This window comes from Diplotaxodon limnothrissa, linkage group LG13 (genome assembly GCF_057381915.1).
Source record: "Diplotaxodon limnothrissa isolate DT_005_m linkage group LG13, D_limnothrissa_male_GT1.1, whole genome shotgun sequence".
Lineage (NCBI taxonomy): Eukaryota > Metazoa > Chordata > Actinopteri > Cichliformes > Cichlidae > Diplotaxodon > Diplotaxodon limnothrissa.
The window spans coordinates 22,191,338-22,200,813 of record NC_140608.1 but is presented as its reverse complement, the minus strand read 5'-3'; the positions used below and the strand labels follow the sequence as shown (position 1 = coordinate 22,200,813).

Sequence of the window (9,476 nt, the reverse complement as noted above, 5' to 3'; positions counted from 1 at the left end):
AAAACGCTGAGATCTGACGCAAAGAGCACTCTGTCTCCACAAACCACAGCTTCATCAACAATAAGCGTCGGCAATAATTTACAGCTGCGAGGATTTAAGGCAGAATTTCTTAACAAGGATGAACTCGCTGTCCAAATCAATAACTGTGTCAGGCTTAAAAACACGAGTTTCTCGGGACAGGTGCAAGATAAATTTCGGAGTATTAGAATGCCATCCAGACTCTGTTCTTTATTAAAGTCAGTAACAATCCAGTTTGTAAATGCATTATAGGCCAGATATGCTGAATAGAGCTGAATACAGCCAAGTGAAGATGGGAGGAGAGCATTAATCCCTCTCCTCTGTCTGTTTCATGTGGCCTTTTATGCTCTTTGCCAGGGTAATGCTCTCGCCTCAGCTGGCAGTTCAGGCTGCGCCGAGAGCATAGCACATCTGGCTCTAAAGCTGAGGGAGGGATAGTGTGTGCGAGTGTCTAAATAGATTGTGGGCTTATGTCTGCGTCAGGCAGGTGGGCACCACTTTGTGTTTGGACGCATTTTCTGAAGAATTACAAAGAAACTGCCCTCCGTGCCCCAACATGACAGGCAGAGGTGCCTGCTCATAAACAAGAACATATGGACGGTAAAGAATCGTAAAGATTTTGTTTCCGCTGGCCCGGAGTCCCACTGAGAGCAAAGTATCAACTTCAGTCAAAGAATGAATGTTTTCCGTAAGTTATCGTCCAGACAAGTGGAGCGAGTAACTCTTCTCCAGAAAACAAAGAGAAGCTCCCAGCTGGGAACTAAACAGATTGCACTCTACATGCATGTATTTAAAATTGAGACGTATAAATCGTGCGCTCATGCTAACAGATTGAGATGTTTTACAAGTGAAACATGCTTGCTTTGACATTCCTGCATTAACTTTTCAGCTCTGTGACGCTGCAAGTGCTTCCCTCTTCTTCTCGTACATGGAATGTTTTTCCAGAGTGCGGTTTGGACGCTCATTCATGCTTTTTTCACATGCAAATCGATTTCCATATGTTCATCTGAGAGCGATGTGCTTGTGCGGTGAGCACTACCCGAAATTCAAGTTCTCTCCGCTATTCTAATGAGACTCTGTTCAAATATAGACAGGAGAATTGCTTGCGCCATATAAACACACAGCCAAATCATTGTGTTTGATGAATGGACTACAGGAGGGCCTGTATATGCACATCGCTGATGTTAGGCCCGAGGCTCTTGTCGAATAGATTGCGAGAGAAAATGTGGGACAGAATTCCTGGCAAAGCTAACAGGTCAGGGAATATCCACTTTATAATGGCATAGTGTTGTGAAAAACAAGTGGACCAGCAACTCATAGATCACATTTCACACCCAGGGCCAATTAAAGCCTGCTTTAAATAACATCAAGCTGATGGATCTGTCTCAACCCTTAACACCGCAACCTTGGAAGCACGAGGACTCATTGCCCTGAAGTTTAGCAGCATGTGGCCGCCAGCAGTCATACACAAGAGAGGCTTGCAGTGAAAAATAATGGGCACATTTTTACACCCTCTAGTCCTTTACACCTGCACACCATGTCCTCAGTTATAGAGTGGGTGAAGTGGCTGGTGTTAGCCAGAAACAACATTCAAAGGACTGAGCTCCAGACTGAATCACCTGCAAGAAGCGGCTCATCTTTTCTTCTGTCAATGTTTTTGAAAGAGGCACCATTTCATAGTGATTGCGAACAGCTAACTGGTGATGCTGGGTGTGAGAAAGTGTTGCTGGAATATTTCGCCACATGAAGGGGAGACCAATTGTGTGTACAGCACCATCTCTGCAGGGATTAGTGGTGCCATTAAGTGGCGATGAGTTGCAGCGGGGGGCCACATCCCCTGCTCCCTCATTAAATCGCCGGCAGCTGCCCTTTATCACAGCTCTCCCTCGCCACCGTACTGTACCATCAGCACCCTCACAGCACCCATGGTGCCAGTCTAGGACCTTTGGCCTTCATGAAATCTCTTTTAGTAGCTTTAAGAAAGTTTAATTACAGGCTACTGTAAGGACCACATTGATTTCCCCCCTTGTGGTTTTTGCACCATCTACATTTCTTTAGATGCAAATGTGTTTTAAATGAACTCATCTAAAATTGCATTTAATATACTTTTGCTAAGAACGAGATGCTGGTGAGAAGGGGCTGTGTTAGAAAGGTATGATTAAAACCATGGAAACGAAGGTTGAATATGATTAACATATTTTAAATATGTTAGCGATGGTGGTATAGTGGTAAGCATAGCTGCCTTCCAAGCAGTTGACCCGGGTTTGATTCCCGGCCATCGCAGCCTCGTTATTTTTTAGGGGCAGGGATAGCTCAGTAGGTAAAGTGGTCGCCCCATGATCGGAAGGTCGGCGGTTCGAATCCACTTAACGGCTACCCTGAGGTACCCCTGAGCAAGGTACCGTCCCTACACACTGCTCCCCGGGCGCCTGCTTAGTGGGCTGCCCACTGCTTCACAGAGTGAATGGGTCAAATGCAGAGAAAAACAAGTAATTTCCCCATGGGGATCAATAAAGTATCCATTATTATTATTATTATTAAATATTATTAAGACTCTATATATTTATAGATATTGTAAAATGTCTGCAATTTTGTTCCTCTCTATGGTTTTTTCTGATACACATAATTTATTTAGTCCGGGATGTAACCTAGTGGTGGCTGGTGACTAACCACACAGCAGGTGATGTGCGAATATGAAGACTGGGATTGATTTGTTCTGTTCACGCGGTGACACGACAATGATCATCAAAAAAAAGCAAAGCTTTTCCAAGAGCAGCCTTTTCTCACGCAGACACGTCGCTCTCGTAGCTCTTTAATCCATCACAAAAAACATTAATCCATCGACATTGTTTTAAGTGTGGATCGGGGAGAAAAAGACATAAAGACACTGTGACACCGCATGTATGTGCAGGAGCGCTTCACACTACAATGTATGTAATGATATCAAAAGGAATTCACAAATATTCCCAGACACTAAACAGCTTTTGAAAAGAGGAGACAGAGGTGTTCTCGAATGCTTCCCAGAATGACGTGCTCGAGGCTGTGGCTGCAGGGCAGAGATGCATTGCTCTGCAGACAGAGGGGAAAAAAATAGTAGGTGGGGCAGGAAATAATGACAAGGCCTATGCGTCTTTTCTGAAAACACCCACTCTTGTGAAGTTTGGCCATTTCCTTAAGGCATAATTCATTTCTGGAAGCATGAAAGTTGAATTTTCCTTTATTTATTTAGAACACGATGAAATATATGGATGCATATACCTGAAACATCTTTTAAAAAAGAAGTTAAAACCCCCATTTTCACTGGATTTAAGTACCGTGATGAAGAAACACAAAGTCCAAAGCAGTTCAGTGTTACAATAGTGAATACAGCTGTCCAGTCTCAGCCCCTGAGGCGACTGGGCCTGGATGAGGTCTCAGAAACACAATCATACACACATGGATCTGGGGAAATTAGAGTTTCACGTAATGTAAGCATTTACAGGTGGTAAATATCCTGTTGGATTTCATGAATGTAGAAGCTTAAGCTTTACGCCCACAAGCTGCAGGGCAGAGACACCCCCCCTCCCCAACCCCGCTCCCAACACACACACAGAAACGGAATTGATTTAGTATTCAATATTAAGCAATTCAGTCGTATGAATCTTTTCACACCTTTGGATAATCTGCAGCATCTTGAAACAAACACAATTTCACTGATACGCCATATATAAACGCAAACGTATGGCAATCGCCAAGTCAGCTGGTGAATAAACAAGTGAAATCTCTAACCTATGTCACTTCCTGATATCAGCACCGTGGAATATGAGTCTAATTTCAAGGTAATTAAGATGATCTCTTTCCTATTTATTTTTTCAATTTACGTGCCTTTTCAGTAATATCTTGCTCCATACATCAGCCCTGGAAATAGTTAAATCAAATTTGCATCCCTTGAATTGGGTATATCACAAACCTGATTGCATCGGCGAAATCCACCCATTTTCTGGGGTTTGACTTTAGCTACGCTCCGTGTAATTACATGGCGAGGACCGGCGACAACATTCGAGACAACGGAATTACATCGGCGTTGGCTCGAGTAATCGCTCGTTCACAGCGTTGAAGTTTTCACCGCCGCCTGAAGTTTGTTTCACTGCAAGCGGAACAGAGGCCGTAAAGACGACGCTCAAGGCCCTCCAGTTTGTTACCGAGCACTTTACCTGAAGAGCCGTTGTACTTAAAAGAGACTAACAGCCATAATGGAGATCTCTATCCAAGGTTGCATATCTGATCGACGGTGCTTTAAAGATCAAACAGCCAGCTAAACATTTGGCATTCCACACAGAGCTTCTTTTGATGTTGTGGACCGCCTCTCTTCAAAGGTGTCTTCATACCACCACGAAGATGTAAACATTATTACTCTTAATCCATTCAGTCATATTTTGTTTGCTTTCAGGGCAGAGTCACATTCAATTTTATCCAGGATAACCCAGAGAAATGCTCACTGACCATTTGTAACACTAATTAAAAAATCAACCCTGGAAATTGTGCAGGAATCATAAAGCAGCTATTATAAGAAAAGATGTTTTGTATTAGCTTGCAGCAGTTTGCTCATTTCTTTCCTCCAGTTTTTGACATCCAAATGTCAGGTAGCCTCGTAATAACTTACATAACTAATTCCAATTTCACTTTGATTTGTCCAAATGTAATAAATAAAAATACTGCAATGTTTTGCATTTCCGCAGCAACGGTTCTTATCTTCGACTCGGCTTGCATCACCTTGATTCCTTTCAGATGGAAGCAGCTATTATCGGGCAAATGATGTCTGAAATGTAGAGTATATTAATGATGACTGTAACGCCTGCCCGATCACTTGCTTAGAAAAATTATAGAGGATTATTTCTGAAAGGCAGAAAAACATGCCGCTTATTAAATCATTTCTCTCTCTTTCTCTCTCTTCAACCCCCCCACCCCTCCTTCTTCATGCTTTTCATGGGTGGTCAACAGTAATCAGTTTACCGTCTGGCTCTTTCAGGATGTTAAGACATCCACTTTTCATTTGCACAAACAGTAAGATAGTTTCAAGCACCCATTTAAATTAATCCCCCTTAAAGTTTTGTGCAGTCCCTCTAGAAAAAAAAACACACACACCCACTTTTAATCGGAAACCTGTTTTTTTCCTCTTTTTTTTTGCAAAAAAAAGGATTTACTCATAATTCTCATTCTCATCCCTTCCCCCCACTTGCAAAAAAACACATCTGCACCCCTTTTGCGTGCACGCTGTGCAGACACATGTGCTTCCACATACATACACACCAACACACACACACACAAACACACACTGTATAATTTATAAAGCCTAAGCTCTTTCAATACTCCAAAATGCCAGATAAACTTTTCTCATTTGCTCCTAATTTGGTCACGCAAGATAATGCCAACATCTGAAGGCTTTTTAAACTGCTTTTTAAAATGCATTCCTGAAAGGAGCTGGCACTGGCACCTCTGCACCTTGTCAGCTCCAATAATTATTTCCAATCCGGAGCTAGCCCTTAATGTGCTGATTAATCCAGCCCTCTCCTTGCTGTGAGATGCATTCAGCTCCATTAATTTTTCAAAAAGGCCTCACTCTCTTTTGCTGGGAGCCCTGCAGATGTCAGGGCTGTGGCAGAGAAAGCCATTAGAAGTTAACACCTCCCACTCCCCGGAGACTGGCATGGACTTTCTCCTCCCCCATTCTAATGCCAAGCAGCCGCATTAAGGACGTCAGCTGCCAAGCCTGGCATTCCCTGAACTTGGACATCACCATCTAATCATCCCCCCACCAAAAGCAAACAACCTTAATAAAAAGTGGTTTCGAGAAACCGACATAATGAGAAACAAGGCTATGACGCTCTCACAAGCCGTGTCAGCATCCTTGCTTTGGTTTCCTGGGAATATTCAGGATTTGAGGAGATTCTCATGGCGTGTGTCAGTGTTCTTATCCAAACTCTCAGCTCGGAGATTCCCAGCCAGGTTTCAAATCGGCCTCTGTGAAAATGTCCTTTAGAACAACTCACTCACCAGTGTGTTCGAATTCAAAGCGGTTTGAAATCTGCGCTCCAACCTCCTCTCACTCACGGAGCTTTGTGCGGCTTCCCCCTTATGCAGACTGGTTACAAGCTGTCTCAATTGAGGAAATCCCCCCCTTCAAGCAGCTTTTATCTGCCGATAGGTAGGTGAATGGTGGAAATTAGGATTCCTGGAGAGACTTGGGATGGAGAGAATAGAAACAAAGACTTCCCCATGTCGGGAACCGATGTCTCTTTTTCCACTGCTTTTTCCTTTCATCCCAAGGGCTCCTGTCAGACAGAGGGAAGGAGAACGAGAGCACATATAATACCTTTTAAGAGGCTGCCAGTTCTCTCCCATGCGATAAGCTCTGCTCGAATCACAATGGAGTTTCAGGACCCTGCAGTCACCCCACTGTAGGCCTGAGAACACACTTCAGCACAGACATCAACATCGATATGCAAGCACATTGAAATATAGCACTGTAGCTAATTATACATACAATATTGGCTCCATCTCGAACTAAAGAGTCTCTTCTTATAAATCACTGTTAGGGTCCGACTATAGCCTCTTAAGTTAACTTTAGGACTTAAACATCCAATCATCTGCGTACACCGCAAAGCTCAGGTTGCCAATACAAAGGTGTGTAACTCCACTCAACAGTGGCAATACTATGTATACAGTATTTTGTATACAATCCCCACCGCAAAGTATTCAAAAATCTGTATAAACAGAGGCAGTGTCAAATCCCAGCCCTTTTGAATGTTAATGAAACGGAGGTGTTAGGATGTCAGAAATCTGTCCAATAATGATAACAGTACAACTCCTGTTTACACTGAGCACGCTTCAGCTCCCAAAACCCAAAGTGCAGCCTCATTTACGTGCTAATGTGGGGAGGCAGATAAAGGACGGAGGAGCGATCACATGCCCTGTCAGAGAGTCACCCTTTGAACCATCCCTCATGCCGGTGAAGAGGGGGGAAATTAAAGAGCCTCAGCAGGTTTACCACCTTTCAAACACAACTCACACTCCACTCAAGTCCTCATGTTTGTGACAGAGGGAAAAATAAACACACAAACACGCACACACACACAAGCTTCCAGCGACTGTCGTGTTTCTGTACGGGAGATTTTCTTTGACAATTAATCCAAATGATTGTTTGGTTGGAGCAGAATTAGGCTGAGGCTGATGTAATGTACATGACAGAGTGAGACACAGCTAGACTTTGTATGAGGCATTAAATATACACAACGATACAAAATGTTTTTTTAATGTCATATAGGGAGAATGCTCCCACACTGACAGCTTCATTTTACCTGCTTTTACCCGAACAGTAACTGAAGTTATAGCCTATTGTTCAAAATCAGAAATGCATCTAGTTGCTCAAATAAATATGTTTTATTAGAAATGGGTCAAATCACTGCATGTAATCTAAAACTGTTTTCCCAAAACACACAAAACTGACTCTTGTCACTGCACTTCCAGGCTTCTCTCATTCCCAGGATGTCAAACACTGCCACTCTGTCAAAACTGCCTCACAGACACGCAGCGCATGGTTTACAGAAACAGTGAAAAGGGTCTCACTCCCAGCTCATCAGATAATAACACCTGTCCAAGAAGGAGATTATTTTGAACCAGCTTTCCCAAACCAAGGACTGTTTCAGTGCCTGAATCTAACCGGTAATGGCACAGTTTCAGTAGAATAAAAACAGAACGGCAACCTTTGGGGACTAGGAAAATCCATGATTAACATTTAGCTGATGTGTTTGTCTAAAATAAAACTAGTAAGCAGTGCAGGTACAAAGTTACTGTGGGATTTTTCATAGTCTCTAAAGATTTTATTTTCCTACTTGTTTGCCTGAGGTGTTACTCTTTACCTACTCTATTAAGTGGAGGAAGGGACATGCACACAAACAAGACTTCTTAGCTGTGTTGAAACAGCCTCCAAAATTAAAAATTTACTGCAGTTCACATATAATGGTGAACTATTCTAGAAAAAATTAACATAAGAATGCAAAAAGATGTTTTGACTAATAGAAAACAGCTGAAAACCCCAACATAATCTGGTCCTGGTACCCTGAAGGTAACACCATGGAACTGATGGGAACAAGTACATGACCCCAGCTGTACTGCTTTTTTTCTTTTTCTTTTAGTAGAGTGGCTCTCTCAAAGCAGGAAGTGAAGTCACCAAATCCTCATGTTGTGTTTACGTGTGCTGAAGTCTTGAAAACGCAAGCCTGGATGTTCTTCATCACCCCGCACCCCAGCCCTCCTGCTTCAGTCATTCTGCTAATGAGAACAGGCTACAATAGAGGTATGATATTAACTGTTTCCACATGCTGATGAAACTTAAAGTGAGGCAGCTGTCATTTTTTCTCAGTTTGTTAATATTTTACACGCAGGTTTAAGGTTGATGTTACTTAATGTGAAAGGTGTGGGTGGGCTTGCGGTCACGCTTCCATACCTCTGTTCAGCATTCATTCACACCTGCTTACAGTTTTACGGAGTCTGTCTGCTCTAACTTGCGGGTGATTGTGTAATGTGTTAGAATAATTCATAATAATACCTGAAAAAACTCGCAGAATTAACCAAAAGTTATTTAATAATTTTCAATCTGTCTGATTTAGTTAATATAAAATGAAAACAGTGATAATATACGACTCATGGTTACAGGGGTTGTGTCAGAAACTGCCAAAAATGTGGAGCTACCTCTGACAAGAACATCCCAAAGTAGCTTTAACGGTGACAATATATGATCAGAAACACCCCTCCATAGCCAAGGATGTTTGCTATCTTCCGCCTACGTGTGTTTGCTATAATACTAAGTGATTTTGTTAACACTCGTTTTTCTGACCAAAGAGAAAAGTGCCCACGTGGTGAGATGAAGGTCCGATTTGCGAAACGTTGGATTCCTGGAAAGGGATCCGACTCTAAGAGGCATAAAAGTTGAATAAAATTTCAGTGTAATTATTCAGGGGAGATTTGGAGCAGTGAAACATTTAGGCCTTTATCCCATGTATTATGCAGGGATTTAACAGCGAGAGAGCTATCTGCATTTGGCAAGAGAAGCTAAGTAAATACTCCAAATGGATGAACCAGACAACCTAGAATCTCACTAAATGCAATCATTAAACTTGCAGTTTTATTAACTTTTAAGAGTTTTGTTGCTCTAAACTGTAATTATGAAGGTGAAACCAGTACAGGTTTTACTATCTTATGATGCGTAAAACGATACGTTTCCTATGAAAAAACAAAACAAAAGAAAACAAAAACTGATAAAGGTACAGTGTCTTTGTCCTCCTTCCTTTTATGTTGGGATATTTTGACGGAAACAACAACAAAATGAGCCCCCAATGGCTGAAGTTCAGAGAGGGGGCAGGCCAGATTGCAAAAGAATTACTTTGAGTGGTGGATCGGCATTGCAGGAATTTTTTAAT

At 42.2% G+C, this 9,476-nt stretch overlaps 1 non-coding gene across 1 annotated transcript; it reads left to right on the top strand.

Annotated features, from left to right (window-relative positions):
• The first annotated feature begins 2,229 nt into the window (after positions 1-2,229).
• Positions 2,230-2,301, top strand: trnag-ucc (transfer RNA glycine (anticodon UCC)). The gene has a single exon. It is a non-coding gene; the product is annotated as a tRNA-Gly (tRNA).
• The last annotated feature ends 7,175 nt before the right edge of the window (positions 2,302-9,476 follow it).